The sequence below is a fragment of the Chinchilla lanigera genome, unplaced genomic scaffold (genome assembly GCF_000276665.1).
Source record: "Chinchilla lanigera isolate Chin_1 unplaced genomic scaffold, ChiLan1.0 scaffold00020, whole genome shotgun sequence".
Lineage (NCBI taxonomy): Eukaryota > Metazoa > Chordata > Mammalia > Rodentia > Chinchillidae > Chinchilla > Chinchilla lanigera.
In genome coordinates this window covers 26,516,110-26,533,243 of record NW_004955421.1, presented here as the reverse complement: position 1 = coordinate 26,533,243, position 17,134 = coordinate 26,516,110, and positions in this window count along the sequence as shown.

The window sequence follows — 17,134 nt, the reverse complement described above, 5'->3', positions numbered from 1 at the left end:
CGGCCCTATACCTACAACTACATATGTAAGCCTGTTCTTTAGAATAACTAGATAGTTATTGTAACACACACACACACACACACACACACACACACACACCTTACTATTTTTTTTCTAATACAGTAGATAAAGGTTTAGACAGAGGAGTAGTAGCAGAGAACTATAGGGTCCTGAAGCTAGATCAGGTAGGTCAAGATACTGGCCTTAATAGATAATGAAGACTTGACAATATCAATTGATAATATCACTTGAGATGTTGACCAGCACTGGTATTGGCGTACCCCTAAGTTATCAGGTCAAATGGGACCTTCACATGATGCACTAAATAATTCAAATTTTTCATCTAAGTTAGGACAAAAGAAGAGCTTGAGAATATAAATAAGTTATAGAAAAAGTCATATACTTATTTCCATACCAATATCTTATGTAGTATATCACATGATATCTGGGTCAGTTTGTTAATATAAGAAGATAAAGAACTACCATGGAAGAAAATATTTATGTAAAGGTGTCTTAAAGAATAGTGACTAGGGTTAACCTCAGTACTAGTGCTTTAAGTAGTACACTTGATTATGCAACTTGATTGGAGGGAGAAATAGTATGAGATAGAATTAAACATGGATTTCTTGACCTTGGTAAATTACTTAGAGATGGGAGAAAAACAGCAGTACATGGACTGACCTAAGGGAATGAGCAGAAAGTCTGCAGAATTTTGTGTTTCATGTCAATGCCTACTGAGGGATATTTATTTCAGAGAAAGGACTGAGAAGCATATGGATGTAATACGTCCTCCGGTAGATGTTGCCTCACCTCTGTTCTTGGCCAGCCTCTATTGGCTCTGTTCGTGAACAGAGGAATCATGTTGGCAGAGCTGGAAACCATCCATGGCCTAACTGACATTAACTTCAACCCAAACAAGTATATTCTGATTACCCTTTCTGCTGTAAGTCCTAGTCCTACAATCCCTTAAGGAGAACATTCAGCTAGTTGCTGACAAGCTTCTAACACTAGACAGCTTCTGCCCTTCTATCAGCCATCTTTATAAGGAATGATACATATCCTAAGTATGAATTTGCTTTACTTGTCTGACGTGCTTCAGCCATTGTCTCAGAGGTTTCAACATACAGCAAAACAAATATGATGATGGACATATGGTCATGGGACCACTGGTTTTCCTATACCTGGCAGCATGGGAAACTGGCCTGGACATAAAGCAATGAAGCAACTTTATCAAAAGTAGAGCTAAGCCCTAGAAGAGACATGATGCCCTGTAAGTTGAGCTGCTATGGCTCAAAATGCCATTACATGGTGCTGTATCCCTTAATGCTATAAATACGAATCTGGAAACATTGTGCTGAATTAAGAGCCACTCCCTCCTAAAATCACTTGCTGTTTAGAAAACCAAGTTCTTCTAGACTTGAGATTCTGGTTCTTAGTGGGAGCAGAAAACTTCTTTCATAGGACACAGAACAAATTCCAATAAACCTATATCAGGACTGCCACGTGGTCATCTTGGATTCCTCATGCCAGTTATCCAGGGAAAAAAGGAATGTGGTATTGGCTGGAGTAAGTGACACTGACCACTGTGAGGGCAGACGGTCCCTCCCCCATGCTCCTCTATGCTGAGGGGCACGGCAGAGACTACCATGTTATGGCTGGGATCCAAAATGCTCTTTGTGTTGCAGGCTTGCCAGCTAAAGTGCTTTAGGAAAGTTACTGTATCATGAGGTCTCTAAGTTCATCAAGAGGAATAATCTATGATGAATTATACTTTAATGGGGTTATTGGGAGGTGAGGGAAAAGAGGCATGGGGGATGCCCTTGGGGGCTCTATCTTGTCCAGGGTACCTCTATTTTCTGTTCTTTCCCACGATCTCTTCTTTGTGGCTGCTATGATCTAAGAAGCTTTACTCCAACACATGCTTCCAGCACTGTGCTATACTTCTTATTTCAGCCCATAGCAGTGGAACTGCAAACCACCCCCCATAAAAAAAATTCTCCTTCTGAGTTGTTTCTCTTGGGCATTTTGTCACAGGTACAAAAACCTGGCCAACACAATCCCTCAGAACTCACAAGAATTACTGGGTATCATTTGGTGCTTCCAGGTCTGGGGATAGCTATGAATTGCTGTGAAACAACCAGAGCTCAGGACATACATGATACCCAGGAGCTCAGATCCCAGAAATGTGTAAGTCTAGGTTACCTCATCCGAGAAGCAACCTAGATTGGAAGAAGTAGAGCTGAAGGTAGGAACCAAGTGGAGTGGTAGGAGAGGAGGAGGAAGGTGTGAAATCAGTTATGGCCTTGCAGTGCCACGTTTTGTTTGACCAAACCCTTAGGTATAAAAGTTTAGGGTTTTATTTTGCTTACTTTTATAAGTTGTGATTGCCTGCTCCCTTGAAGAAACAGAGATAGGAGATAAGGAAAATGTGAACATAACACAGAATGCAGGGTTGTAAATTAATAAATCAGCTCAGTCTGGAATGTAGAAGAAGTGCATGTGACAAAAATTTGTCTTTAGAAAATAGGAGCTTATTTTACTCTCTATTTACAAGAGTGTAAGTTAAAGACACTTTGATGAACAACAAGCTCTGACCCTTTAGAGGTCCGTATCTTACTGCTCAAAAATTTTGATGATTAAAGTTAAGAAAGTCCCATCAAATTCTAAATCTTAGACTCTATTACTAGCTCAATAAATAACACTTTATTTTCATTGTGAATTTATTTGTATATTATTATTAAACAGTCTCTGTCATGGCCAGTAAATAATCCATCCACTCTCTCGCTCTCTGTCATTGTTGTGCTGGGGATTGTATCCAGGGCACTCACATCAAGCTACATCCCTAGCTCGTTTTTATTTCCAGGACAGGGTCTTATTAAGTCACGAAATTGCCCAGACTAGGCTTGAACTTGTGACCCTGCTGCTTCAGCTTACTAGAGTTTTGGGGTTTCAGAGAGGTTGCTTTATAGTTGAGAATCTAGGAATTTTTTTAATACTTTACAAAAGATTTCAGATACCTTCTACATCCACTGCTCTGGGCATATTCTCTCTCCTGAATTATGACAGCAATCCAATAACTGGCTTTATTGTTCAGGGTCTTTTCTGTCTCAAACCCAGCATCTATTTTGCTGTCAGAGTATATTCTTAAATAAAGATCTGATAATGCTGGTTTTCTGCTATAGGCTTTCAGGGATCTCTAGCATCTTATAAATTCCTTTGTGTTTTGACCCCTAAAATACTTTACCAGCCTCATTTCCTGCTGCAATTTACTTTTCCCTTTTAAATCTAAAAATGGTCTCAGTTGTCACAAAGTTTTGTTTTAGTACTGTGTTACCTTTCCATTACCATAACAAATCCTTGAGACAATCAACTTATAAAGAGAAAAAGTCTATCTTGGTGCATAGTATTGCAGCTTCCAGTGCATGATCATTTGGTCCCTTTATGCAAAGTCCATAGAGAGGCAGAAAATCATGTTGAGAGAGTAGTTGGGACCAACTATTCATCTCATGGACTAGGATCAGGGTCGGGGAGGAGGGAGTAGAGCTCTACCATCCTCTTTGAGTGTGGATCTCCAGTAACCTCAATTCTGCCCACTAGACACCACCTCTTAAAGATTTTGCCACCAAAGTCTAGGCACTAATCCTTTAATAAATGGACCTCTGGGGGCACTTATCAGAACTGTAACAAGTACCATGTGCACCAATGCAACTATATTGTAATTAATTGCCTACCTATTACCTGCCCTTTATGCTTTTTAAGGGCAGGTTTCCCATTTGCTTGTTGTACAATAGTTATTTATGTCTGGATTTGGCTAGTCCTTGGAAAGATCCTAGTTTGCCAGTAGACTTTCTTAACACTTAAACATACAGAGGGAAAGACTTGGATGGAAGGCCATGAGAACACAATTCTGAAGAATGGACTCGTGATCACAAGAACAGCCTCAGACTGTAATAGCAGGTCTAATTAATTAGGAGGCAGGAAGACTTAATATGAGTTCATTAATTGGGTGTTATAAAGATCCAAGGAGACCAGGGATTAGAAAGACAAATTGAAAAGGGGCACACACACATCCACTCCTGAGAGGAGAATTCTTGTCATTCTTTATCCTCTTGTTCCATGTGAAAATATGCAAGATCTCTCTCCAGTGCTGAGAAAAGACAGGTGAAAGAGCAAGAGAGCAGGGCATGTGACTCAGATGCCCGAGGCTGCTCCAGCAGGACCAAGTCACATTTTGAATGTAACACTTTTCAGCAAAACCCTCTAAAATATCCTCAGAGACTGGTGCACATGAGGCAAAGGAAGTAAGGATGACATTCTGGAGCTCGGTATATTAGATGAAACCCCAACCCATAGATTTAACCATTTGGCCACTGATTTTGATTTTTTGTTAAGATGTAAAAAGCCTACAAACACTAGCTCTTCCTTAGCCAAAGACACAGCGGCATCCCCAGCTTTGTAGAAATGACCAGCATCCCTAGATAGGTTCAGTCACCCGCAGCCTGCTCTGTCAGCACGGTTGATCATTTCCAAACCAGCGGGGTTCCTTACAAGTTTACCTACCTTTCAATAGAACCACCTGCATGGAGGTGAATTGTCTGTGCTATAAATACAGAAATAGGACACAGGATAGCTTTTACTGTTAAAGAGGAGATGAACATTAGATTAAAAATAAAGTCCAGTTTGCTTGTTATGTAGCAACCTGGGTTGGTCTTCAAACTTTTTACCCAGGTAGTTTTTCCAATTGGAAAAGAAAATAACCTTAAAAGTATCAGCATGTTTTAAGCGTCTGAAATCTGCTGAACATCATTTTATAACTTCCGGAGGTCAGGGGATGAACTCACTGTGGAATATGAGCCTTGTCAACCCTAAAGGGCATACAGCAGGCTGATAGTCTATAAAGCAAACCTGCAGAGGGACCTGCTGATGTCGCAGGCAGGTGGACCTGAAGAATCCCGCTCAGTGCAGCTCAGAGCATTCACAAACTCTCCAGAATGATACAGTGTGTGGTTAGTAGGGCCAAAAATGTCTCCATCCGTGCACATTTCTGTGAAAACAATGAAACTCTTGGTGGATACTGATTTCTGTATGATGTCCCTGAAATTTGGTGTAGACTATTAGTAATTTTATGATGTAACCGATGTGAAAGATTTGGGATTTTCAATTTAAAATGAATCTACTCTATGAATGATATTTATTTAAATTACTGGGCCAAACCCAAATAACTTTGCTTTTGCTACAGTGCATAAAGTCACAGAATTTTTTTAAGGTAAATGAACAGTCAATTATTCACCTTATCAATTTATATATTTGCTCCACTTGCTTTTGCTGGTCAAATGTAAACATTGATGTATTACATGATACTGACCTCACCTTAAGGCTTATACTATTTGAATCATATATATGCCAAATTATTTACTGATATAAATTTTATTACATTTTTCTACTAATATAAATTTTATATCAATTTTTTCTCTCTTGACCAAAGGAAATTTTTTTGAAATATATTTACCTATGCTAACATTCACTCTTGGGTTCTCTAGGTTTTGCTAGACACATAGTCATGTAACTATCATCACAGTTCATAGATAATAGCATCCAACCCCCTCAAATTATCCTTGCGCTATCCTATATGGTCAATCTCTTCATCTACTCCCACCCACGCCTTTTACCACATTATTTTGCCCTCCCCAGAATGTTGTATGTATGGAATCATAGAACACCTAGCTTTGGGGTTATGTTTCTTTTACTCAATAAATGTTTATGATTCATTTATGTTGTGGTATAAATCTAGAGTTCATTCATTTTTGCTGCCTAGTATTCCATTGTAAAAATGTAAAACATTCGTATGCTATTAATTCTTCCATTTGTTGAAGGACTTTCAGTTACTCAAGGTTTTGGTAATTACAATAAAATACTTGTGCACATATTTAACTTTGCTATGGTAAATTCTGAAGAGTGGCGTAGCTGGTTCATATGGTAAGTATTAGCTTAGCTTTGTAAGGATTGTGACTCTGCTGTACAGTTGCTGTATCATGTTTCAGTCCGTCAGCAGTGTGTGAGAGTTCCACTTTGTCCAAACCTTTGTCCACATTTGGTATTATCAGTTGTTTTTTGTTTTCGATAATAGTCATTCTAATAGTGTATGATGGGATGTTGAGGTTTGAATTTGCATTTCCTTAATGACTAATGATTTTAAGCATATGATTTTGTGTTCATTCACCATCTGTGTATCCTTTTTGGTGGAGTGTCTATAGAATATTTTGTCAAGTTTTATAGTTTTTTGATTGATATTTTTTGTTCAGTTTTGAAAGATTTTTATTGTGGCCACAAGTTCTTTGTTGGCAATTGTACTCACTATCCTAATTTCTTTCTTTCCTATTTAATTTTAGAATTGTTGGAGATATTACAAAAAGTCTAGTGGGATTTTTCCCAGTTTTGCATTAAGTGTATTGCTCAATTTGGGAACAATTAACATTTTAACAATACCAAGTTTTCTATTCCCTAAATACAGTATCTATTTCCATTCATTTTAGTATTCTTTGATTTCTTTAATCAATGTTTTGTAATTTATAACACACATATCCTACACTTAGCTTTTAAGATTTATATGTATGTATTGTGCTGTGTTGGTTTTACTCTACATGTTATTGAGAAAAATCATGATTTTGGGTTTTTTCACTATTGGTATGTAGAAATACTGATTTCTGTGTAATGTCTCTGTAGTTCATGACTTTTTAAAAAATCACTTGAGGGAGTATTTTTCTAGATGCTTTGAAGTGTTTCGTATGCCTTATTACACTATTTGATACTCTCAGTATGTTGCTTAATAGAGTGCAAAGAGGAAATTTGGGGATATTTATCCTTTTCCTGATATATGGCTTGCTAGTACTTTTCCACGACCTATAGGTTTATACAGAATTTGTGTAGCCAGGAATGGCGGTGTCTGTAATCCCAACATTCAGGGAGTCTGAGGCAAGAGGATCACAAGTTCAAACCCAGCCTTGACAACTTGGCAACTTGGTGAGACCCTTTCTCAAAACGAACAATTAGGGAGGGAGCTGAGGATGTAGTTCAGTACAAAACAATTGTCTTCATTTGCCAGTAATGGACATACACACACACACACACACACACACACACACACACACACACAAAGCCAAGTAAGCAAACCAAACCAAACCAAAACAAAATAAAACAAAAAAAGATTTCAACTCAATATCAAGAAAAGATAAAGCTGAATTAAAAGTAGGTAGAGGTGGGGCTGGGGATTTAGCTCAGCGGCACAGCGCCTGCCTGGGAAGCTCAAGGTCGTGAGTTTGATTCCTGGTACCGGAAAAACAAACAAACAAACAAAAACCCCCACAAAGCTCACTGAAGCTGTATAATAAAAGTAGGTAGAGGATTTAAATAGACATTTCCTCAAAAAAGACAAAAAATGGCAACAGGTACTTGAAAAGTGCTCAACATCAAACCAATTATTAGAGAAATGCAAGTTAGAATCACCGTATCATCTCACATCTGTTAGAATAGATGTTATTGAAAAGACTAGAGCTAAGTACAAACATGACTGTGGATGAGGAAAGAGAATTTTGTACATAATTGCGGGGAATGAAAGGTTGGCACAGTATGAAGTTTGTAAAAGGAACTGAAACTAGAACCACTATATGACCCAGCAATCCCCCTTCCAAGTATGTACTGAAAAGAAATAAAATTACTGCATCCTAAAGTTGTCTGCACTTCCACATTCTTGCATCATTATTCACAGCAAGATGTACAAAAATCCTAGGTGTGCATTACTAGATGAAAGGAGAAAGAAATTGTCATATATATATATATTTACCATATGTATCATACGCACATATATAACATATAATTATGCATCTATACATACAATGGAACATTATTATTCTAAATAAAGGGATGTTTATCATTTATCACAACAGAGATGAACCTAGAAGACATTATGCTAAGTGAAACAAGCCAAACACAGAAAAGAAAAATGTGATCTCTGCTGTGTGCAGAATCTGAACCAAGAAAAAGGCAAAATATATGGAGATAGAGAATAAAACATTGATTCCCAAGTTAGGATCTAGGGAAGAAAAGGGGGGAATGTAGGGTAGGATAGAAAGCAACAGAACGAAGTCTAGAGATCTAATGTACACCCCAAAAACATAGCTCCTAATGGTGCTATGTGGTACGCAGGAGTTTTGCTAAATGGATGGATTAGTAACTCTTGCCACAGGAGAAAATAGTTAACTGTGTGAGACGAATGACATGTCCAGTTATTCCACTAGAGTGACCCCTTCACCATAGACATGTCTTCAAATATCATGCTGTATATTCTAAACATATGTATAACTTGTTTAAAGACATTTTCCTCTGGGCCTGATCATAAGGGATATACTTTATTTTTGCACATTGAGCATTTATTAGCTAGTAATTTTTCTTAATAATTACTTTTCATTAGGTAAAAACGTTCCCTTTGGTCCTATTTTGCAGAGAGAGTTTTAACCATGCAGCCATGCTTCTGAAACCTACTGAGATGATTATTTTTTTAAATTTGTTATTATGATAAATTTTACTAGTTGAATTTTGAATGTTGAACCAGCCTTGAGTGCCCAATGGGGCAATTTTAACTCATTATAGTTATTCATTTTTGTCATTCATGTATTTCCTTAAAATTAGAATATGTACATATATGTGTGTGTGCGATGACATGTATAATTTACATATATTCATATAATTTACAGTTTCAATTAATTAAATTTATATAATTCATAAAAATATTTCAATTAGTTAAATAAAAAATTAATTTAATTAAATATTAATTAATTAATTTTAAGTATCCTTAAAATATCTATCCCTAACTCTAACTAACCTTACTTGTATTTAATCCCACAAGGTGTTATTACTCATTAATATATCAATTAGTTCTTTCAGTTTATATTTATTGAACACATATAATATGGGAAAAATGTGAGAGAGACCCACATAGCAAAGACAAAACTTTATTCTAATTCGCTCAAGCTTGAGGTAGGAACAAGATATTCTGGACGTCCAGAGACATGTAAATTAGACTATGCAGATGCGGCTGGAGCTGGAATTTGCAGGATATGTGTGTAGGCATGAAGTGTACACCTTACTATCTTCTCTCCTGCGTTACCATTTCTCACCCAGTTTAAGGTCCTGAAGTACTACAAGTATCACAATTGATTGCATCTCAGGTATAGACCTACTTGAATATAGTTAATAAGTGGCCTAGAATGAAACACCTTACCCTCTTCCCCAGGAATATGGTGACATTCTTAGTGTTAGATGCTAAAACAGGAGTTTATGACAGAGACAGCGTGCTGGACATGACCTTTAGCTACGTGAAAGTTGAAGAACCCACAGGATAAGCCAGTCTTTCGTGAGGGCAGGAAGAGAAACAAGACACATGATCCTCGTGGAAGGGATTGGCGGAGCTCAGGCCCTCCCAACCTGGTGGTTCTCCGGTTCCTGAGAGGTCCAGGTGAACTTTATTACCTTAAACTCACTGTACGATTTCATCACAGGTTCAACTGTACATTAGGGATAGTTCAGCAGGATATCTGGTCCTTGAAACCTATAGGCTTGGCTGCATTAGACATTTAGTAGTAGTGGTCAAAACAACAAACTTGAGACAACGTGGGATTGACTGGGACATCAGTGTGGAATTGATCTCATTAGTTTGCTCTGGCAAGGCAGGGCATATCTTCTCTGAGCGAGGGAAAACTCACTAGCCAAGTGGGTTGCATGGGTGATTGGATGCTCTTTGGAGTTCTAAGCAAAGGCAAGAAACTCTTTATTGATGATTACCATTTGATGTTGGACAAAACACTTAGCTGTCCTTACGTGAACAGCCATGAATGTGTAATCTGCGACATGAACTGGTCATTCTGATAAAGAATGATGATAATCATAGCAATTTGTTAATAACATTTTATATTTATGTTGAGTTTTAACAAGATTTACCTCATTTAATCCTCATGACTTTCCTATGCAATAGATACAAAGACTTTTTTTTTAATTTTATGGAATAAAGTAAAACAAAATTTCATAACAAAATAATAAGAGAGTAACAATAGTTAATACATTGTACATTGTTATCTTTAAAGTAGTTACCTAAAGTACAAGATATGGGCATAAAAAGTTTTTCAACTAATATTGCCATAAACCTTGCTTTTCAATGAACTAAGAGACACTAATATATAGCTAACTTGCATTTTTTTCTTTTCTGTTCCTTCCTTTCCCCTTTGCTCTATCCTAGTTCCTTTTTCCTTTTGAACAATTTCTTCCCATCTTACAATATCTATTGTACATTTTAGACCTTATTTACTCTTCCAGTTTCTCATGGCAGGGAGGCAATACAATGTTCACACATGTTACTCTGATTTATTTCACTTATGAATACGGTCTCAAGTTGACCCTTCCTTATGGATGAATAGTACTCTATTTTGTATGAAAAGATCACACCTTTTTTATCCATTCCTTGGTTGATGGGCATTTGGGTTCTTTCCAAGAGTTAACTATTACAAATTGTGCGGCTATAAACATGGGTGCACGTGTATTGCTGTGGTATGATGTTTTTAATTCTCTTGGGAAAAGATACAGAAGGGGAATAGCTGGGTTGAATGGGAAATCTAATCTTAGCTTTCTGAGGAATATCCATGCTGATTTCCCCAGTGGTTGCATCAGGCTGCACTCCCACAACGAGTGGAGAAGTGTTCCTTTTTCCCCACAGCCCCTCTAGCATTTGTTGTTTGTTGATTTCTTGATGATAGCCATTCTTTCTGGAATGCGATAGAATCTCAGTGTTGTTTTAATTTGCATCTCCTGAATGACCAATGATGTTGAACATTTTTTTTTGTATATTTATTACCTATCTGTATTTCTTCATCTGAGAAGTGCATATTCATCTCAGATGCCCATTTTTGGATTAGGTCTTTGAATTTGGGGGGTATGATTTTTAAAAATTCTTTATATGTTCTGGATATAAATTTTCTTTCTGATGGACAATTGACTAAATTTTTTCCCCACTCTGTGAGTTTTCTTTTCACTCTGTTGGTGATTTCTTTTGACGTGCAAAACCTTTTTAACAAGATGAGATCCCAGTTGTTGATTCTTTAGAGACTTTCCCATGCAGTTTGGGTGTTGCTTATGAACTCTCTGCCTACAACTACATCTTCAAGATTTCTGTGTACATTCTCTTTGAGTAGATTTAGTGTTTGTGTTTTAATATTTAGATCTTTGATCCATTTTGACTTTAGTTTAGTTCATGGTGATAGACATGGGTCAAGTTTTAGTCTTCAGCATGTGGAAAGCCAGTGGTTCTAGCACCATTTATGAAAGAGACTGTCTTTCTTTCACTGAACACGTTTGGCTCCTTTGTCCAAGATAAGGTGGCGGAGTGTGTTTGGAGTTGTGTCTGCATCTTCTATGCTGTTCCACTGATCCTCAGGTCTGGTTTTTATTTTTGTTGTTGTTTTGCCAGTACCATGGTGATTTTATCACAGTAGGTTTGTAGTATAATTTCAAATCAGGGATTGTGATACCCTTGCCCTGTCCTTGTTGCCAGAATTGCTTTTGTTATTCTAGGTCTTCTGATTCCAAATGAATTTTAGGAAAGTTTTCTCTAGTGCTGTGAGGTATGCTAATGGTATTTTGATTGGGATTGCATTACATTTGTATACTAATTTTGGGAGTATGACCATTTTCACTATGTTGGTTCTTCCTATCCATGAGCAAGGGATAACTTTTCATTTTCCAAAATCCTCTTCAGTCTCCTTTCTCAGAGAACTGTAATTTTCAGAATAGATGTTTTACTTCCTTTGTTGTATTGATTCATAAGTATCTCACTGTTTTCCTTGCTGTTGTGAGGGGTGTGTTTACCCTAATTTCTCTCTCGTGAATTTGTTTTTTGATACAGAGATTTTTTTTTTAATGTTTTTACATTTGAGGAAGCAGAATCTCAAAGGGATCAAGTAAATTGCCTGAGGTCCCATAGTAAGAGAAATAGAGTTTGAATCAAAGTTCTAGTTTTCCATGTCTTCTAAAACATGAATAATTATATTTAGAATGTTTCACTTTATATTTTAACCAGAAAGCCCCCATGTAATACCTTTTCTAAGCATTTTTCTCATCCTTACCATTTCCTTGCGACATTATCCTTGAGGTATTAGAAAAGTTTATGCACAGCCAGAAGGAAATATTTGAATTTTTTTGAAACATGCGCTGAGAGTGCTTCACCATGTTCTGTGGTGCTAAAGCAGCTGTGCCAGCAACAACATGAATAAACCAGCAGTGCACTAATAAAATTTTATTTGCTGGTACTGATTTCAATCTCATACAGCTTTTTCTTATCATGAAGTAGTTGTGGTTTCATTTTTTTCAATTATTTAAAACATTTTAGCTCATGTGTTTTATAAAATGAGGCCAGCTATAGCTACTAACCACTATTCTCAGGCCCCTCAGACACTCTTCTCCACCCCTCAGGAAATTCTCTCCTGCCTGAGACCCCAGCTTTGTTCCTCTGATTGGTTTTTCTGTGTCATGATTCACTTTCAAAGCCAGAAGCTTTAGACTAATAATCCGTGTGTTCTTTTTCTAGGTCTTCCTAGTCTGTCTTTTGCCTACTCCTGACATGTTTTCTGAGAATGTACACAAGTTTATTCTCATTCTTTATTGCCAATTTATTCACAACTCCCATTTTTAAAACTTGCTATTTAACACCTTCTTTCAGCCAGAATTCTCCTTTTCCAAAGGACCCTTGACACATTGCTAACTCTTCTCTAGCATGTCTTATATTTGAAGAGTTTGCTTTTCTTCCCCATGTCTTTTTCCTCTATATTACAATTCAGTTTTTATAACATAATTACTATATTTGGACAGTTTTATCAATGGTGCTTTTTCATCTATGCTGACAATATTTGGTTGAAAATACTAGTGGCTGCTTCTTTGCATTTATTCATGCTTATTTATCGACTTAGACTTTTTTCTAAAGCTGGGAATGCTACCCCAGAAATTGTGTATATTACAAAGACTGTTTATCAATATTCCAAAATAACTTTAAAAAGTTTTGTTGGAGTAATGTGATACAACTGCTATATCAGCAAATCAGTGCTACATATTAGCTATTTAAAATGTAAGCTGTGAAATTAGAGGTAAAAATAGTATGGAGGCTGGGTATGACAGACACAGCTGTAGTGCCAGCACTTAGGAGGCAGAGGCCACAGGATCTCTGTGAACTGGAGGCCAACCTGGGCTACAAAGTGAGTTCAAGTCCAGCCTGAAGTGTATAGCGAAATCCTGTCTCAAAAAGACAAAAACAAAACATCTACAGGTTAAAACTGCTAACGGTTAAACTTTGTTCTAACATACATTTTCCAATTGTATTTTGAATGGGGAATCTCTTTGAATTTACGATAGAAACTTTTACTCATTTTTTTCTCCTCTGCAGTTTTCTAGTTTGAGTATTAATTTAGAATATCATTAACATTATACATTTATTTGTGCATTCCCTGCACTTTGTAGTTTTTTGTGCTTTTATTTAAATGGTTACATTAAACAAGTGACTCTCTTGTTTGTTGATAATATTTATTAAGCAATATTTTGTTTCTTTATTGGTTTGAAATGGAACCTTTAACTTATAATACAAGCACCATTTTTATACTTTGCTCCATTGATATTCACAATATTCTTGCCATACCTTTCGTATAACATAAATATGCAATATATTCAAATATGTAAGAGGAACTTTCGATATTGTTGTGCTTTATAAAATAATTTTTCGGTTCACATGGTCCTAACTGGTGTCAAGAAGAGGGGTCATATCAAAGTCTGAATTTAACTTTCCTTTTTTGATGTCTTAGAGCAAGCTCATTACACTCTTTCATCTTCATATTTTCTATATACGAGGCTGGTCAAGGTCAAGTGTGTAAGTTTACCTATCTATGATTACTCTGTACTTTCTTAGATCTGGAACACCCTCCAAGCCCCTGATTCTCTGGGTGTCTTAGGTTGCTATACCTATATGCCTTAGACTTCTATGGTTTAAACCTAGAATGTCCCCCAAATCCTCACATGTGGAACTTGGCTGGATAATGGAAGCACTGAGAGGAGGGAGGGCCTTTTAGGAAGAGGAGAGTCACTGGGGGCCTCTGTCTCCCACTCCTTTCCCTCTCTGCTTTCCAATTACCCTGACGGGACCAATTTTCTTCTGCCTGGCCCTTCAGCCATGTTATTTTTCTCTTGGAAGCAGTAAACTATGGACTGAGAATATGAACCAAAATAAGCTTTAAATTGTTGGTGTCCAGTATTGTGTCTCATGCAAGAAAGTGACTAAGACAGACTGCATAACTGATAATGAACATAAATTTATTGCTCACAGCTCTGGAAGCTAGGTAGATCAAGGTCAAGGTATCAGCACATTCAGTGCCTGGTGAGTCTTCTTCTCTTCTCCTGGGATGGCATCATTTCCTCAACCTCAGTTGGTCTTACATAGCAGAAGTGGCAGACGGCTCTCTCAAGTCTCTTTTACAAGGGTACCAATATAATGACCCAATTAACACCTAAAGTCTCCAGTTTAATTATTACAAAAGTGAGGATTAGGTTTCAATGAAGATTTTGGAGACACAAGCATTCCAGACCATAGTCGGAGGTAGTACATTACCGAAGCCAAATAGCATTTGAATAAGCAGCAGTGAACAGAATGGTTCTAATTCCTCTTAACTTCAATTAGAAGTGGTTTTTGCTTTTACTTTGGTTTTTACTTCACATGCACTTGTATTTACCTCTCCAGACACCATGTTTTCAGCCGAGTCTTCAACAACAAAAGGTAAGAAAGAAGCTGGACAAGGTGAGGCACACCTTAACCGCACTCAGAGTGCTTTCTGGGAGCTGAGGATGCTGGGAGGCTGAATGACAACACAGCCTGGATACCTCAGGGAGACCTGTCTCAAAATTTCAAAAAAATGATAAGAAGAAAAATGGGGAAAAAATAAAGAGGTAGTCATTTCCTCATAACTGAGCACTTCCTCACGCAAATATACTTGCTCTGATTTCTGATTTTGCTTACCTATCTTGTTTTTAAGGAAAAAGTTCACATATTTTAAATGATCTGAAAATTTATTTACCATAAATCAATAATTGTTAAGTAAAATTGTACTTCGATATAAATATTTTAAATAGTCTCATTACAGAGCAAGATTAGAACGCTTTTTAAAGGTTAAATGTCACACGAAGTAAACCCTTGGGAGGTACCACTGTATCTATTGGATGTGAAGCAGTAACACAGGCTTATTAAGTGCAGTGAAACTGAACTGAATTCTCATTATCGTCACCCTTCCCCTTGATCTTTTTACACACAAAGAGTTGCCTGTATAAGTTTATGATAAATATTTTCCCGATCTTGTTAAACATAAACGTAGTTGTATATATAACAAGTATTCATTTTTATAGACAAAAAAATCCTACAGGGTAAGTCTCATTTTTTTGAGATTTAAATTAGGTATCACCTCCTTTCTATCCTTTCCCTCTACCCATTTTCCCCTTGAAATCTTTCTTGATGCCTTCAGGCTTAGAGGTCCTTTCTCTGTATTTTTATCATACTTCGTTTATACGTTCATCCTGGCATGCATCATCTTGCAGATTTTGTATAATTACCTAGTCTGTGACTGTCACCTCTTCTAGATTATTAACATAGCAGAGATTATAAATTTAATTGTCATAAATATTTGTTAAGAAATAAATGTCTGTGCCATATGCTTGATTTCTAGTCAACAGTGGCTAGGACTCAGGGGGATAGGTGATTTACCAGTGAATTTCAGATCTGAAATCTCTTTTAAAAACTGAGATATTTACAGAATTTAATAAACAGCTGAAGCATAAATATCCTGCCAGGCATATTTTCCAATCATCTTTTAAAGTAATAGTGATCAATTTCCTTCTTGCAAAATATCTACAGCCCATGTATACCTAGCAGAACCCAAGACCCAGGTCTGATGGTACCTGTGTGTGGAGGGGGGAAGATGGTATAGAATGCCAACCGGAAGGTATTGTTTAGAATCTACTGGACCTAAAGCCATCTGAGGTGTAGATTCTTGTCTATACCGAGACATCATATATCATAAGGATGAAAAACATTTAGAAATTTCCATGTTCTTTCTCAATATATAAATGTTAGTTACTATGGAAACAGCTGATATGGAGTCACTTATTCTATTTTTATTTTAAGAAAAATAAGCAGAAGCTAAAATGTTTTATAATAAAAATTTCCATGGATCTTTATGTGAATATTTTGGTGATCATCTAAAATATTTGAAAGAATATGTTAAGATGAGAGTTGAAGATTCTTTCTTAAAAAATCATTGAACTATTTATGAAAACCATCTATTAGTATATATTTCTAAATAATATGAAACCATCCATGGTGGGGAGAATGATATTTTCATTTTTCCATTTGGATATGAAATAGAGTCAGATTTATTTTAAGGGAACAATATCTAAAATTTAGGAATATGAATATTATTCCTTGAATATTGAATAGACGTGCACACACACACACACACATATATATATACTATTCAATCAGAAATGAGTTTGCTTTATATTTTTAAATAAATAAGAAATCAAAGGCAAAATGCACTTCATTATAAAAACATTAACTCTAGGGTAGGAGTTGAAAGTTAGAGCTTTGTCTCTTCACTGGGACAGGGTTGGGATGCAGTGCTGGGCAGAGGCTCTCAGTAGCAGTATTGCAGCTCTCATGAATGGTTACTGCCTTCGCCTCATGGGTGAGTTCTGCTTTGGCAGGACTGGGTTAGTTATCATGAGAGAGGTTTTTCTATTAGTTACTTCCTATCACTGGGACAAAAGATCTAACACCTGCAATTTAAAGGAAAAGTTTCAGCTCATGATTTTAGAGGTTTTAGTCCATGGTTGGTTGGCTGGCTCCCAGAGGGAGAGGGAGAGGGAGAAGGAGAGGGAGAGGGAGAGGGAGAGGGAAAGGGAAAGGGAAAGGAAGAAAAAGTCAGTTGTTATCATTCCCTCCCTGTTCCCTGACCAGGGAAAATTTTCGGAAAGAGCTGGTTTCCACCCCTAGGTAGCAACACCACGT